The sequence below is a fragment of the Suncus etruscus genome, chromosome 13 (assembly GCF_024139225.1).
Source record: "Suncus etruscus isolate mSunEtr1 chromosome 13, mSunEtr1.pri.cur, whole genome shotgun sequence".
Classification (NCBI taxonomy): domain Eukaryota; kingdom Metazoa; phylum Chordata; class Mammalia; order Eulipotyphla; family Soricidae; genus Suncus; species Suncus etruscus.
Genome location: NC_064860.1, coordinates 7100943 through 7116414, shown reverse-complemented (window position 1 = coordinate 7116414; position 15472 = coordinate 7100943). Strand labels below are relative to the sequence as shown.

The 15472-nt window shown below is 34.1% G+C and overlaps 1 protein-coding gene and 1 non-coding gene across 2 annotated transcripts in view; both read left to right on the top strand.

Annotated features, from left to right (window-relative positions):
- Positions 1-15472, top strand: part of DGKB (diacylglycerol kinase beta) — a 754568-nt gene that overhangs the window by 358888 nt on the left and 380208 nt on the right. The gene's annotated exons all lie outside the window — the stretch shown is intronic.
- LOC126026806 (U6 spliceosomal RNA) lies at positions 13476-13579 on the top strand. The gene has a single exon (XR_007502024.1). It is a non-coding gene; the product is annotated as a U6 spliceosomal RNA (small nuclear RNA).

Below are 15472 nucleotides of genomic sequence, written 5' to 3'. Positions count from 1 at the left end.
AACAAACAAACAAAAAAACATTCCATTTGCACACCATTGTTACAAGGCTCTTCATAATACAAGGGTTTCTTTTTGCCCCACAATTACAAAATTTTTTATTACTGAGTTTCTGTCACATATTCTAAAACTCTCTGGGGCACACTTCATAGCATTTATTTTGGAAGATACCTTAGATTGGCATCAATAATAGAAAAAGGCATGAAACTTCTAAAATTCTACCACCTATGACCACTGTTTCCTTCCAGCCCTTTCCTCTACCTGCTTATGGGGCAAATATCTCTCTTCCTCTTTCTCTCCTTTTTTTTTCCCATTGGAAACTGTGGTTTACAATATTGTTACTGAAAGTGAATCATGCATATAACCTTATCGTCTTTCAGCACCCAGTTCTTACTCAGAATGATCATATCCAACTATGACTAGTGATCCTTTCTCTGTCTTATATTCACTCCTCCACTCTCTGTGGCAAGCTTCCTAACATGAACTGGTAATCTAGGCCCTTGTCTCTATTGTCTCTAGATATTATTGCCATACTATCTTTCTTTTTCATATCCTGAAAATGAGTGAGCTTATTTTATGTCTCTATCCTATCCTCTATCTCTATTCTATTCCTCTCCCACTGATTCATTTCATTCAGCATAATACTCTCTATAGCCATCCATGTATAAGTCAATTTCACTCCTTTTCAATTTATTCAATTTCTCTCCACGTATCTTCTTTTAAACATATCTAGACCTCAATAAATACTGATAATTTAACTATGAAAACTATGAATGAGTTCCAAACTATTTCAGACCTCTTTGGCTCTTGTGAATGTTAAAACATACTTGTTAGAAAAAAAAACAAATAATTGAAAATTCCTCTCAGAATGTGAATATTTATATAAAAAGCATAACCTCTATACAAATAGGTACTTCTGCTTATATAGGCACTTCTGTCATTCTTTTTAATATTTCAGAATCTTTCAGTCTATGAAATATTTTTAAAAATACCTCATGTGCCTAAAGGAATTTAAAAAGTTTCATGCAATTTTCTATTATTAAGTCAGTCTGATAACTTCTAAAAATGCCATGAAATATAGGAGAGGTCTCAGTCTGACTTGAGTAGTTTTTTATTGTTGTTGTTGTTGTTTGTTTTTTGATTTTTGGGGGGGCACATCCATTGACACTCAGGAGTTACTCCTGGTTATGCACTCAGAAATTGCTCCTGGCTTGGAGGACCATATGGGACACCAGGGGATCAAACTGTGGTCCGTCTTAGGTTAGTGCTTGCAAAGCAGATGCCTTACCTCTAGTGCCACCTCTCCGGCCCTGACATGATTATTTTTAACAAAATTTTAATTTTTTTATCTTTTAATTTCTGAGACACAAAATGTTCTTTTGTTCCATACCTAATTTAGTCATGCCTGCATTTGCCTGTCATGTGATTTTAATGGCTAAACTTGCAGGACACATCATAGCTAAAGCATTGTTTTAGCATGAAAAGGAGTCCTAAACTCTTAATAAAAGTTATCATTTTGAAATGACAATGATAAATGAAAGTGCATTTCTGAAGATGTAATTAAACTGCAATAAGGTCAGAAAAGCTCCTTAGGTAAATGAAACTAAATCAGCTGTGTAGTCTATAATTAACTTACAATCATATTAGTGCAAGTATAATATTATTCATTATATACAGAAGATATTATTTTCTTCATATGAAAGTTGTAATTTGCTAAGTAATGATTAACAATTAATTTTAATACTTTGTCAAGTTATCATAATATAATTGTCATACATTTTCATTTGATCACATTCAACACTTCTATTTGAAAGGCAGAAGTAATTGTGTATATTTTGCATCTGATTATGAGTAAAAACAGTTTAAATATAAAATTTTATTTTTCAGGACCCGACTAGCTTTTAATTAGAGACGATTTTCATTTTGGTCTTTTAAATGTAAAGTATTTTATAATTTTTATATGCGAACTCAGAATTATGTGGCATTTTCTATGCATTAAGTACTGCTGAGTAAAGATGATTTAATTAAATGCTGAGTAAGGAATTATATTGATTTCAAATCTATAATTAAAACATGTTGGTTCTGATTATTTCATACTGTCACTGAATTATTAGCAAGTTAATCATATAAGGATTGTTATGGGTATTAGTTAATAAAAAAAAGTTGTTTTTATTTGGGAACCGGAGCAATAGCGCAGAGTGGTAAGGCCTTGCTAGCACTAGCCTAGGACAGACCTAGGTTTGATCCCCCAGTGTCCCATATGGTCCCCAAGCCAGGAGCAATTTCTGGGTGCATAGCCAGAAGTAATCCCTGAGTGTCACCGAGTATGGCCTCCCCCCAAAAAAAACCCCAAAAATGTTAGTTTTATGTAAAATCTAATTCTTTTCTAAATGTGTGTAAATACAATTTAGGGAATAGGAGAAAAATGAGACTCGTCCCTTTATCAGAACACACTTTGGTGAAATACTTAGAATTTGCATGATCTTCTTATATAAACTGAAATAAGAAGTAGTGGTTTTGTATCAAGTCCCATACTGTTCTTTACTAACTACTTATATGTTGATGATTTTAAAAAAATTGAATCAATATAGAAAAAAATTGAATGAGAGAGAGAGAAAGTACAGTGAACTGGGTACTTGCCTTATATAAAGCCAACCCAGATTTGATCCTGGGAATCACATTAGTTTACTGAATCCACTAAGATGTTCTTGAATGCAGCAGAGACAGGTCAACTGTGAGCACAGCCAACTCACCAAAACTCAACCAACTCCTAGCCTACCCCACACAGCCCCAAAGTTGTAGTTCAGAGGATATATATCCAACATGTTTAGTGTGGAATTACTGTTTATTATCCACTTAACTGGACCTGTAGTATTTCTGACTTGAGTTAGCTTTAAGATTTATCTTTAATGTCCTATTCTTTTTATACCTAAATTAGTTGTACTTTGAATTTTTAAAGCAGTTTAAACAGTACAATCTTGATTTATTTTTTTCTTTGGGGTTCTTTTTTATGCCTCTCTTAAAATATAATGTGGTGTGAAATTATAGACCAATAATCTTAAGTGATGCTAGAGTCAATTACTGGAGGGAAGCGCAGTAGCTTCAGTATAAGTAAGGAGTGCATACTTTCTGTTTGATCAAAGAAGACAGATTTCAAAAGGCACTAAATAAGCTTGGGAAATTTTGTCCTCTAAGAATAGTAGAAAGACTCAGCAGAATTGAAAGATAGTTCATTGAGAATGTTTTGGACATGTGTTCAGGGTTACTATATCATGGTCAGAGTCTAGTTAAAAATTCAAAGTGAAAAGAACGCATTCCTTATTCTGAAAAGTCTGAGATTTAGAGTTCGAGGTTGGACAGTCACTGTCTAATCACATGGAGTTTAAGTTAGGACCACATGACATATGTTCAAGTTGGGAAGCACCTCTGTATTGTAAAATATATGAATTCTTATTCCTAGTAGATAAGGGCTTGTTTTTATATGTAAGATTTCCCCCTTTTTAGTATGCTTTTGCAAGAAGAAATGGTGCTATATTATATTGCTGGTTCATTTGGGGGTGAGAGTGGCAGAATCCATCATCTCCACGCCCTGGTTTTAACCTGAACTTTTATGTTATGTTCTCTTAAGAATTTCTATAGGCTGTAGATTTCTTTTACTAATTAAATTTTAGATGAAGAGACAAGTCCTGTGAAATCAGTATTTGTACTTGGGAGAAGTAAAATGTAAATTGGGTTTGTCCGTAAAGTTAGCTCACTTCATCCAAATGTGAATGAACATGGAGTGAAATAAACCAAAATAGTTCATCGGATACATATTGGATATGCTCACCAATATGTTAGCATATATCAAGAAAGAATTTCAAATGGCCAATTAAAAATATGGATTACAGGAGCCAGAGCGAAAGCAAAGTGGGTATAGTAGCAGTCTTGCACATGGCTGACAAAGGTTCAATCTCCGGCTACCCGGAGAATCCCGCAGGCCTGCCACGAATGATTCCTGAATGCAGAGCAAGGAGTACCTTTTGAGGGCCAACAGATATGGCCCCAAAATAAAAATCAAACAAAAAATTAAAGAAAGAGATTAGTGAAATTAAAGTGATATGTTTAGAGTTCCCTAAAAATAGAGGGAATCTGCAGACATTTGAAAAGTTCTATAATGCATATTTTCCTCTACTTACACAATTGTTTACTCTTATGTCCTTGTTCTTTAAGTCTCAATACATATCTTCAGGAGTAAAAAAACAATATTATTGGGGGCTGGAGTGTTCGCACAGTGGTAGGGCATTTGCCTTACACGCTGCTGACCCAGGACAGAACAGGGTTCAATCCTTGGTATCCCATATGGTCCCCGAGCCAGAAGCAATTTCTGAGCATAGAGACAAGAGTTCTATGTTCCTGAACACCACTAGGTGTGGCCAAAGAATTAATATGTCTTACAAAGTATATATTTATATATTATATACCTTATATAATACATATTATTATACCACTAAAATTTCAAATAAGTCAGGTTTCTTTTTCTTTGGTTAGGATTAATATATATGATTTATCATTAAGTTTCATATTATAAAATGTATCTATCTTCTATGATCCATATTCACTTGCATTATGCTTTGTTATCTTTCAGAGTTTAGATATTAGTAAATTCTGTATTAAATTAGCTACTTTTCTCATTTTTGTAGTGTGAACTTTTACCATCTCTTTTAGCAATGTTTAAGTACTTAGTACAGTAATATTATCTACATTTACAGTATTACACAGTAGAATTAAAGAAATGATTTACCTCACTGATGGACATTTGAACTCTGACAAATATCTTCCCACTCTCCTCAATACTAATCCCTAATAACATCATTCAAGTTTCTCTTTCTATGTGTTTGACCTTTTTAATATACACACAAATAAAATCATTTTTTCTATGACTTAATTCATGAACATACTGCCTCAGTGACCATATTGCCACAAATATACTTTCTCATGGCAAAAAAATTTCCCATTATGCATATATGTACTTTAAAATATGTATACTGTAAATATAGTGTGATATTTTAATCTCATTATTATATTACAAATATTAAATTTTTGTCATACATTTTGTTTAGGATATATCATAAACATATCCTATAACTATGAATGTTTTTTAATATATTGGCTTCTATAAATAATTTTGAAGTAAATATAAGGAGGCATCTATCAAATTACTTGTTTCATTTTCTTGTTTATTTGCCTAGAAATGGTAAGGATAGGTTATATGCTAGTTCTATATTTATTTTTTAAAGAAATTCCTTCTTCATTTTTATCTTTGCCATTGATCATGGCAATCTACAAATCCCACCACCTCTTTACAAATTCATATTCAAATGCAAATTGTGTAATTATTTGTGATGATATTGGTGCCACTAATGACAATGAGGTATAAAGGGCCTTTACAGTAAACAGTGTTGTGCGAATTGACTGCATATTTTCACACATCCAAATACAAGATGAATTCAATGTTTTAGTTAGAATTTTAATTTTTGTTGGGACCACACAATGCTGGGGGAGCCAGGTATGGTTCTCCATGTGATATTTGTCTTGGAGGTATTTGTTTCTTAGAAATTATGGAAATATGTGTTTATCTCAATATTTAAATTGTCTTAGTGGACCTCTCTCTGTTATTTCTTCAATGCCACAACAGCATAGCTAAAACACAATATTATTTTGTGCATTGTAGCTCTAGAAATAGGGCGATTTCTTGAAAACTTCCAGGCTCTTTGGCAAGTACAGTACCTGAGCTTGCAGTCTTTTGAAGAAGAAAACTCTGGCTGAATTCTCCAAAAGATCCAAACCTTTACCAATATTCTTCAGTTTGCTTTGACTTGTGGGCATTTTTGAATGCTTTTGTTTTTAGCTTCTGTAAAAAAGAGGCAGATGCAGATTGGTCTAGATGACTAGAAAAAGAGGTGACATAGAAAACTGGTATAATTAATCAAAAATTATTGCCAGGAGGCTTTAAGAGAGTTTTAAGATACAAAAAGAAAAACACACAAACAAAAGGTTTATTTAGGAAGAATTATAAAAGCCAAGTGGAGAATCCAGCTAATGGAAGTCATCTATAGAGGAGATAAGCCACATTTGATATAGATTATTTCAGGGAAAAAGTAAATTGGAGAGCACTAAAATAGCAGTTGGATGCAGAATGGATAAAATGATAAGGATTTTAGAGCCTAAGATGTAGTCTCTGAATGCAGCGTGGTGGCTACCAGAAGGGAAGAGATGTGAAGTAGGATGTTTAAGATTAGACATTTGGTGTTAGGCAGTAAGTGTTCTAAACATTCCTTGAGTTGAGAGGCTACATATGTGAAGTCATTCCATTTTTGGAAGCCAATTATTAACAATTATGAAAAAAAAATGTGGTCTATGAGAAATCCCTGAAAGACTTTTAAAAAGGCTAAAACTACTAGTTTTAGAAAAAATAGTTTTGCTATAGCCAAAAGCATATTTTTAAAGTCAATTCAGAAGCTACTCTTTTTTGAATGAGATGAGATGATAATGTAATGAAACCAATTTTTTTACTGGAATATTAGAAATCTAAATTTTCCAAGTATCAAAGCCACAATTAAAAGGCTTTGTAAGAGATTTGAATTGAAGTTGTTGAAGTTGCAGTAAAATCGCATATATTTATGTCAAGTTGGAAATTGAAGTTCATAAAAAGAAAGGATAAAAATGATAAAATTTGAATATAAGTAAGTACATGAATGGGGCTGCTAGAAAAATTCTATATAAAATGAAAAAATTGGGGCCGGAGCGATAGTGCAGTTGTAGGGCATTGGCCTGGCATGTGGCTGACCCAGGACGAATTCCCCAGTGTATCATATAGTCCCCAAGCCAGGAGTGATTTCTAAGTGCATAGTCATGAATATCCCCTGAGCATCACTGACTGTGGCCCCAAAATCCAAACAATTATTAAAAATAAAAATAAATACAATGAACAATTTATTCAGAACTGTTTTTGAACAGTTAAGTTCTAGGTGCTTTAGGAAATATGGAAATCTTTTTTTTTTCAGGCCACACCCGTTTGATGCTCAGGGGTTACTCCTGGCTAAGCGCTCAGAAATTGCCCCTGGCTTGGGGGGACCATATGGGATGCCAGGGGATCGAACTGCGGTCCTTCCTTGGCTAGCACTTGCAAGGCAGACACCTTACCTCTAGCGCCACCTTGCCTGCCCCGAAATATAGAAATCTTAAGTTATTTTTATGCATCTCTGAAAATACCAATCTCTTGTTTCTTGCTAAAACTTGTAACACACATTCCTTTCAAATTCCGCCTACATTTTAGCTCAAAAGCATTTTCACATCCTTTCCTTCAGTTTACAAGCATTTTCATGTACCCCATAATTGACCCTTATTTATATGATCTTTATTTTATAAGCATATGACTACAATTGCTATCATAAGAATTTACTTATTATCCATTTATGTTACAAACTGTTCCCATGTATCTTTGCCCTTTGTGAGGAAGAATAAATAGATATCTATTTTAAGAAAGCTTTGGTAGGTTAGCATCTCATAAGTTATGCTTTGGAGTCTATCAATCCCCCCTGCAATCATTGTAGAACAATTGAGCCTGAAGTTAATGCAAAGGCCTCTGATACAGTATTTCATGGGCCCAAACAGAGACACTCAGGGGTCCCTGTGGTATTAAGATCAAAGTTTGGCTACATGTGAGACAAACACTTTGATCCCTATGCTATCAGTGGACAACACTTTCAAAATATTTTTTCTCACATTGAAAATCATAGAGCACTGTATAGATAATTAAATTTAACTATACAGTGTCCTTATTAAAAAGAATTATGATTTTTTAACCTCACTGTGCTTGATAGACCAAGGTATTCAGAGAGAAGTTTTGCCTGTAAGTGTAGGCTTTCCACTTTAATTCTCTGCCTGGAGATGTTCTGTATCCAGCAAGGCTACACCCAGGGGTTACATTTTTGTTGTTGTTGTTTTAACATATATTCCACGACTTTGAAAGTAAAATTAATGACTATGTTTGTTCATCAATATTCTGGTATACTCTAAGTATTTATTACATTTGAAAGTTTTCATCATTTCCAGTTTGGAGAAATTTAGTGAACTGGGGAATATATTTTTCTTTTTATCAGATCAATCTAAGATTGATCCCTTACACAGTACGTGGTATCTCGATTCCTTTAAAAAGTGACCCCTTAGTAGAGACACAGTTAAGCCTTTAGCACTGCTGGGTACAGTGCCCCCCTACCAAATAAAAAGATAGAAACTGCCAAAATACTAGTGTTGATTGTTTTGTCTTTGAATATATACATATAGCCATCTACATTTCATCTGATCAAATATTATTTTTGCTTGTAATATAAGTATATGTTTGTTATGGTATTATTTTATTGAATTTTATCTGTAATTCATTAATTACACCAGGTCCTAAACAAGAAACACTGGTGATATCAATGTAGTAAGACATGTCATGAATTTATATTTAAATTGTGAACCAGAATATATTGTAAATGTATAAGTTAACTTTTTTTTTTATTTTCTGAAAAGCAAATGAGCAAAGCACAAGCAACCAGAAAAGAAAAGAAAACTTATAAAGATAAACAATCTGTTATTGTTGGATTTTATTATATGATGTGTTTTACCTTACCATAATCTTTTTAGTTTAAATCACCCTGTTGATCTGGGGCATGAACTTCTGCTTAATTTTCAAATAATAACAATCATTTCTCTGGCTAATAAATTGAGTTATGTAAATCATAATGCAATGTTTACAAAATTTATTACTATTATTTCTGCTAAAGGCGATAAAGAGCCCAGCATGTCAAAGACATTATTATGGTTACATTTTAATAGTTAATGCATTGTGTTATTGCTAAGAGTTACAACATTAAGATTAATAAATAGTGTACTCAAAAAATGATGTGTGAGTAAAAGACTCTCCTGAAATAATATAGCTAATTCAGAGATAGCTTTTGAATCCCAGATGTCAAATTTTTCTCTTTGATTAAATATGATAGAGCCTTTATATTTCTATAATTATTGATATCATTGTATTAAAGTTAGTTAGTATTTCTCATTTTCTATAGTTCAGCAGTAACTATATGTTTTGTTCTTTATTGTCTGTCTTTTATGTATTTAATGAGCTCCTATCTAGTAACATTTTGTCTTTTCAATATTTTTAGAACAATTGATACAAATGTTGTTGTTAATTCAGTCATTTAAGTGTCAAATTCAGTAGTACTCCACCTCATATATTTATATACAAATAAGTACTGTTTCTGTCTTTAAGAGTTTGTAATTTTAGATTTTTAAATGGAATTGCTTTATTTAAAGATGATGGTTACAAAATTATTCATTGATGGGTTTTAGTCATACAGAGTACACCGTTATTCACCAGTGTATACGTCATACCACCTATTTCCCCTGTTTCTTTTCTGTCCCCCACCACCTGTCTCTGGGACATGTAATTTTCCCCCTTTCTCAAGATCTTTTTTGTTTGTTTGTTTGTTTGTTTGTTTTTGGGTCACATCACACCCATCGCTCAGGGGTCACTCCTGGTTCTATGCTCAGAAATCGCTCCTAGCAGGCTCTGGGGACCATATGGGATGCCAAGATTCAAACCACCGTTCTTCTGCATGAAAAACAAATACCTTACCTCCATGCTATCTCCTCAGCAACCCCCTTGCTCATTCTGTTCTTTCTTTGGCAATTTGGTCTGCACTAAATTTGGCAATTTGGTCTGCACTAAAGTCAATGGAGGGGTATCTTGCATGCCAATTTCTCCTCTTTCAGTACATAGTTCTTGCCCAGAGTCATCAGTTCCAGCTATCATTATCCTAGTACACCCTTCTCTGTTCTAACTGCACTTACCATCTTTGTGGTGAGCTTCTTCTACTGTGCTGGACATTCTGAACCCATATTCTATCTGGATATTGTTATGGTATTTTTTATTTTTCTTACATCCCAAAATGAGTGAAAACATTTTACATCTATCCCTCTGGTGAATTTCACTCAGATAATAGTCTCCATATTTTTCAATGTATAGGTGAATCTCATGACTTTTTTTTCCTAATGGCTGCATAATATTCCATTGTGTAGGAATACCATTTTTTGTAGCCACTCATATGGTGTCAGGCACCTGGTTTGATTCACATTTCTGGCCTTTGTAATTAGTGTTGCATTGAACATAATATTTCAGAGTGTATTTTTGTACTGTGTGTTTGTGTTCCTGGGGTCTGAAATATATCCTTAGAAGTGGTAATGCTACATAATACGAAAGTTCAATCTACAGCTTTTTGAAGAATGACCGTATTGTTTTCCAAAAAGGCTAGACCAGTCTGTGTTTCCACCAGCAGTGAATTAGAGTACTTTTCTCTCCACATCCATACCATAACTATTTTTGTTTGTTTGTTTGTTTGTTTTAGGGCATTTTGTTCATTTTTGAAGTGTGGTAGAGTTTGTAGAGTGAGATATCTCATTGTTGTTTTTATTTGCATCCCCCAGAAGTTTAGTGAAGTGGAATATATGTCTTTTGTTTGATTGTTATTGTTTTTTTTATTTTGGGCCATCCTGGTGATACTCAGAGGAGACTCCTGGCTATACACTCAGATATTGCTCATGATTTGGGAGACCATATGGGATGCCGGGGGATAAAACCACGGTTTATCCTAGGTCAGCACATGTAAGGCAAACACCCAACCACTTGCACCACCACTCCAGCCCCTTCATGTGCTTTCTGGCCAACTGTATTTCATTTTTGAGAAAACTTCTGTTCACTTCTCTCCATTTTTGATGGGGTTAGTTATTTTTCATGTAAAGTTTAATAATTGTCTTATTTCTATTAGATATTAACCCCTTTTCTGATGGATAGTGTGTGAATAGTTTCTATCATTCTGTGGGTAGCCTTTGTATCCTAGACAATATTTCCCTTGAAGTGCAGAAGCTTTTTCAGTTTAATGTAGTCCCATTTGTTTATTTTGATTCCACCTGCTTAGTCAATTGTGCTTCATTCTTGAAGATGCCTTTAGCTTCAATGTCATGGAGTGTTCTGCTTACGTTATCCTCTATGTACTTTATGGATTTAGGGCTGATATCAATGTATTTAATCCATTTTGATTTTTCCTTTGCATATGCTGCTAAAGGAGAGGCCTAAGTTTATTTATTTTCATGTTGTTAAACAGTATTGTCAGCAACACTTGTTGAGTAGGCTTTTCTTGCTATGCATTGTATTTCTAGTTCCTTTATCAAAAACTAATTGTTCATACACCTATGGGTCTATTGCTTGATATTCAAATCTATTGCACTGATCTGAGGGTCTGTTTTGGTTTCAGTACCATGTAGTTTTAATGATCACTGCTTTATTGTACAGATTAATGTTGGGAAATTGATTTCTCCTATCTTAATTTTTCCCAATAATTGCTTTAGCTATATGTGGACATTTCTTTCGCATATGGATTTCAGAACTGTTTGATCCACTTTGAAAAATATCATGGAAATGTTTGTATAGATTGCATTAAATCTATTTATTTTCCACCATCTGATTATTTATTTTAAGTCGTTTTCCCAACTTCTGTTGTATGGGGTTTTTAATGCAATTCATCTTTTAGCTCACTGATTCTGTCCTGAGCTGCAGTTATTATACTGGTGAGGCCTTCCAGTGAGTTTTTCATTTCACCTATCAAGTTTTCAACTGTATTTTTTCAAATTGAAGTTTCCTAATTTCTAATTTCATATCTTCTTGATGTTTATTTGAAGTTCATTATGTTTGTTCCATGGTTTCTTTGAGTTCTTATTGTACCCTCTATATATCTTCTCTATAAACCTTATCTTAGAGGCTATATAGGTGATTGGTTCTTGTTGGGTCATTAGAGCCACCATCTTTATGCTATAAACAAGGTGGAGGTCTGCATCATTCCCCTATCGTCACTCCTAAAGTGTGGTGTTTTTGACATGTAGTGCTGGGGTTCATTGATTAGGAGATGTGCTACTTGCTTGGTTTTGTTAGTTGCTTCTTTCTCTGTCTCTGGGTGGGTCAATCTCAACTGCATGACCAACTTGGTCCTGGATTTATGCAGAAGGGAAAGTGGTTATCTTTGGTCCACAAACATAACCTTTTCATTAGAGTGTCAGTGGTAATCCACTGTATAGTCACCACTTATTTTTAGTGAAGCAAGAATTTTTTCCTATTTTTAATTTTTTAATTTATATAAAGAGCATGCATTATAAAGTTGACATACATTAAAATTACATTATGAATACATTACTAACACATTCAATAATACACTTGTTTCCAGTTATGTGTGAACAAACTAATTTTTAAAATTTCAAAACTTTAAGAAAAAGGAAGAGATAAAGACAATTTAAAAAAAAAGAAGTACTTAGATTTTTAAATTGATGTATACTTATTTAAAAAGATGTAATGAGAGAGAAAAGAAGCATATGCTTAAAAGATAACATGGGTTCTTCAACAGGGAAATGGGCAAGTAAAAGAACAAAGAAAGAAACAAACAAGCAAGGTAAATGTTCAATGGTGAACCATTCTTGAAGAGTAGGAACTGAATGACCTTCCAGGGGAGGTTTTATACATTTTTTTTTTCATTTTTTTCTGGAGTTTTGTTAATGTGGGTGTTGTCACTATAAAGTCTTAAGGTATTAATGGTCTATAAAGTCCTCCCTTGCACTGTTGATGGTCAGTTAATAATCTCTTAGAATCTTGGTAGCTTTTTTTTTTTCCTTTTGCAGAGGGTTCTGTTATGCTCTGGGTAATACCTCATACTTTTGCATAAGATTTGGCATAAGATGGTGCCTCATTTTTTCCCTTTCAATAATTTTTCTTTCAGGAGACAGAGCTATAGCACAGAGGTAAGCCATTTGCCTTGCATGTGGCCAACCCAAGATGGACAAGGTTTTGATTCTCGACATCCTATATGGTACGAAGAGCAATTTCTGAGTTTAGAGCCAGGAGTAACCCCTGAGAACCTCCTGTGGTGGCCAAAAATTTTTTTTCTTTCAAATAAAAGTTGGTCTTCATGCCCCTGGGCTACCTCAGGGCTAGGAATTCTCTTCTCAAGTTTTTACTATATCCAAAGAGTACATTAACAATCCATACCCCAATGTGCTACAATGTTCTCCCTCTACCTTGACATGGTAAATGTCTTTCACTGTAACATTGTCATGCTGCTAAATAGACAAGAGCCCTGCTTATGTAAGAGTATGAAATCTCATCCTTAGTATTAATGAAACCCAGGCAATGGTTTATTGGACTTTCAGAGTTGTCTGAAAGTAATAGTAGCAGTAATAGTAGTAGTAGTAGTAATGGTGGTGATAGTGTTGAAGAAGAAGAAAGAAGCAGAAGAAAGAAGAAAAAGAAGAAGTCATTAATAATAAGAAGAAGAATGAGGAGAAGAAAGTAATAGTAGAAGAAAGTAGTAGAAAACAGATATCTTTCTTAAGAAAATTGAATTCAGGTGCTCGCTTCTGCAGCACATCTACTAAAATTGGAACAATACAGAGATTAGTATTGCCCCTGCACAAGGATGACACGCAAAATCATGAAGCATTCCATATTAAAAAAGAAAAGAAAAAAATTAAATTTAGGCCCTGGAGGAGAAAAGTGTGATTTCAGAGAAATCATTGGGTTTAAGGGGTGGGGGAAGCTACATTCAATACAAACTAGCTAAAGTTAAGTATGCTGAAAAACTCCCTTTTATCTTTGCAAAGAAATTTCACTCAAGAGTAAGTACATATTCTAAATACTGAACTTTTTCCATGGCAGATTTTATTTCTCAAACCTCCAGAGAGGAGAGTGAGAGCCAGAGCTAGAACTCCACATTTAAACTACTATAACTGACCATTTGTCCTTAGTAACAGTGGCAGCTATTCTGCATAGGCTCAGTAAGATAAACAAATGGACTATTTTAAATTAAGAAGCTTCTGGACTTCAAAGGAAATGGTGACCAAGTGACAAAGACTGCTGATGGAATGGAAGAAATTATTCACCCAATAGCCATCTGATAAGGAGTTCATATCTAATGTATACTATGTGCTGGTAGAGCTAACAAGGAAAAAATTTAGCCCAACCCCAAAATGAGGAGAATAGATAAATAGAAACCTTCTGAAAGAAGAAAATGAGATTGGTCAAATTACACCTGAAATCTGTTTCACATCATTAAGATTCAGGGAGCTACAAATAAAAACATAAATGTGATATCAACTCACACCATTAGAAACTGGCATTTATCAAGAAGAGCAAGACCAACTAAGGCTGGTGAGGATGCAGGGAGAAAAGGACTCTTATGCACTATAGCTGGTAATTTTGACTAGTCCAGTGTTACCAAAAATATGGATTGTTCTCAAAAATCTAGAAATTAATCTTCCATTCAACCCAATAACACCTCTCTTTAGAATCTACTGTAGGGACCCCAAAACAAAATGGATCTAAGGCATCTATACACCTATATTCATAACAGCACTATTAACAATAGCAACAGCTAGATTCTGGAAACAACCAAAGAGCCTGGAAACAAATAGTGGTTTGTGAAACCGGCAAACTATGCAATGGATGCTATGCAGCTGTTAAGAAAATGAAGTCATGAAATTCGCTTATGGCTATGGAAAATACTATACAGAGTAAATGGGTCAAGGAATATATGAATGTTGAACAATAAGACACATTTTTGATATATTCAAAAGAGATTGTATGGTAAAATACCTGAAGATAATAGAGAGGAGAGCCAGGTGGATTTGACCATGGCAAGAAACTGGTCACAAAGAGTGGAGGAGTACATTTAGGGCAGATAAAGAATCACTCAATTTGACAGTCATTTTTGGAAATGATCACTTTGGACAAGAATTTGGTACTGAAAAGAATTTGGTGCTGAAAATGTATGAAGCAATAGATAGGATGCTAACAGCATTAAAAATCACAGTGTCTGTAAAGAAAGAATGAATAGAGAAAAAGAGAGAAGAAAAATGTCTGCTATTGAAGGAGGTTGGGGAGGTAGGGGAGGGCAGGTGATAAGAGGGGACATGATTGAAGATAGGAACTTTGGTGATGGACAATTGGTAGAGGTGAAAGATACTTGACAGTATATTGCATTGTATGACATATTTGTCATGATGATTGAATTTAACATTTTTTTAAAAATATGCTACAATAAAATTTGAAAGGAAAGAAGGAGGTAAAGGAAAGAAGGAAGAAAAGGAAGGAAGTAATGAAGGCAAGAAGAAGGAGGGAGGGAGGGAGGGAGGAAAAATTAAGGAAGAAGGGAGGGAAGTAGGGAAGGCAGGAGGAGGGAGGGAAAAGTAAAGTAACAGAAAGAAAGGGATGAAGGAAGGAGATAAGGAAACAGGTTTCTCAAAGGGGAAGATAGCTGAAAAAATATATATACATATATACACATACGTATCTAGGTCATTCTTTGTTGCTGTATTTATTATTTTCATTTTTGCTTTGGGAATACTG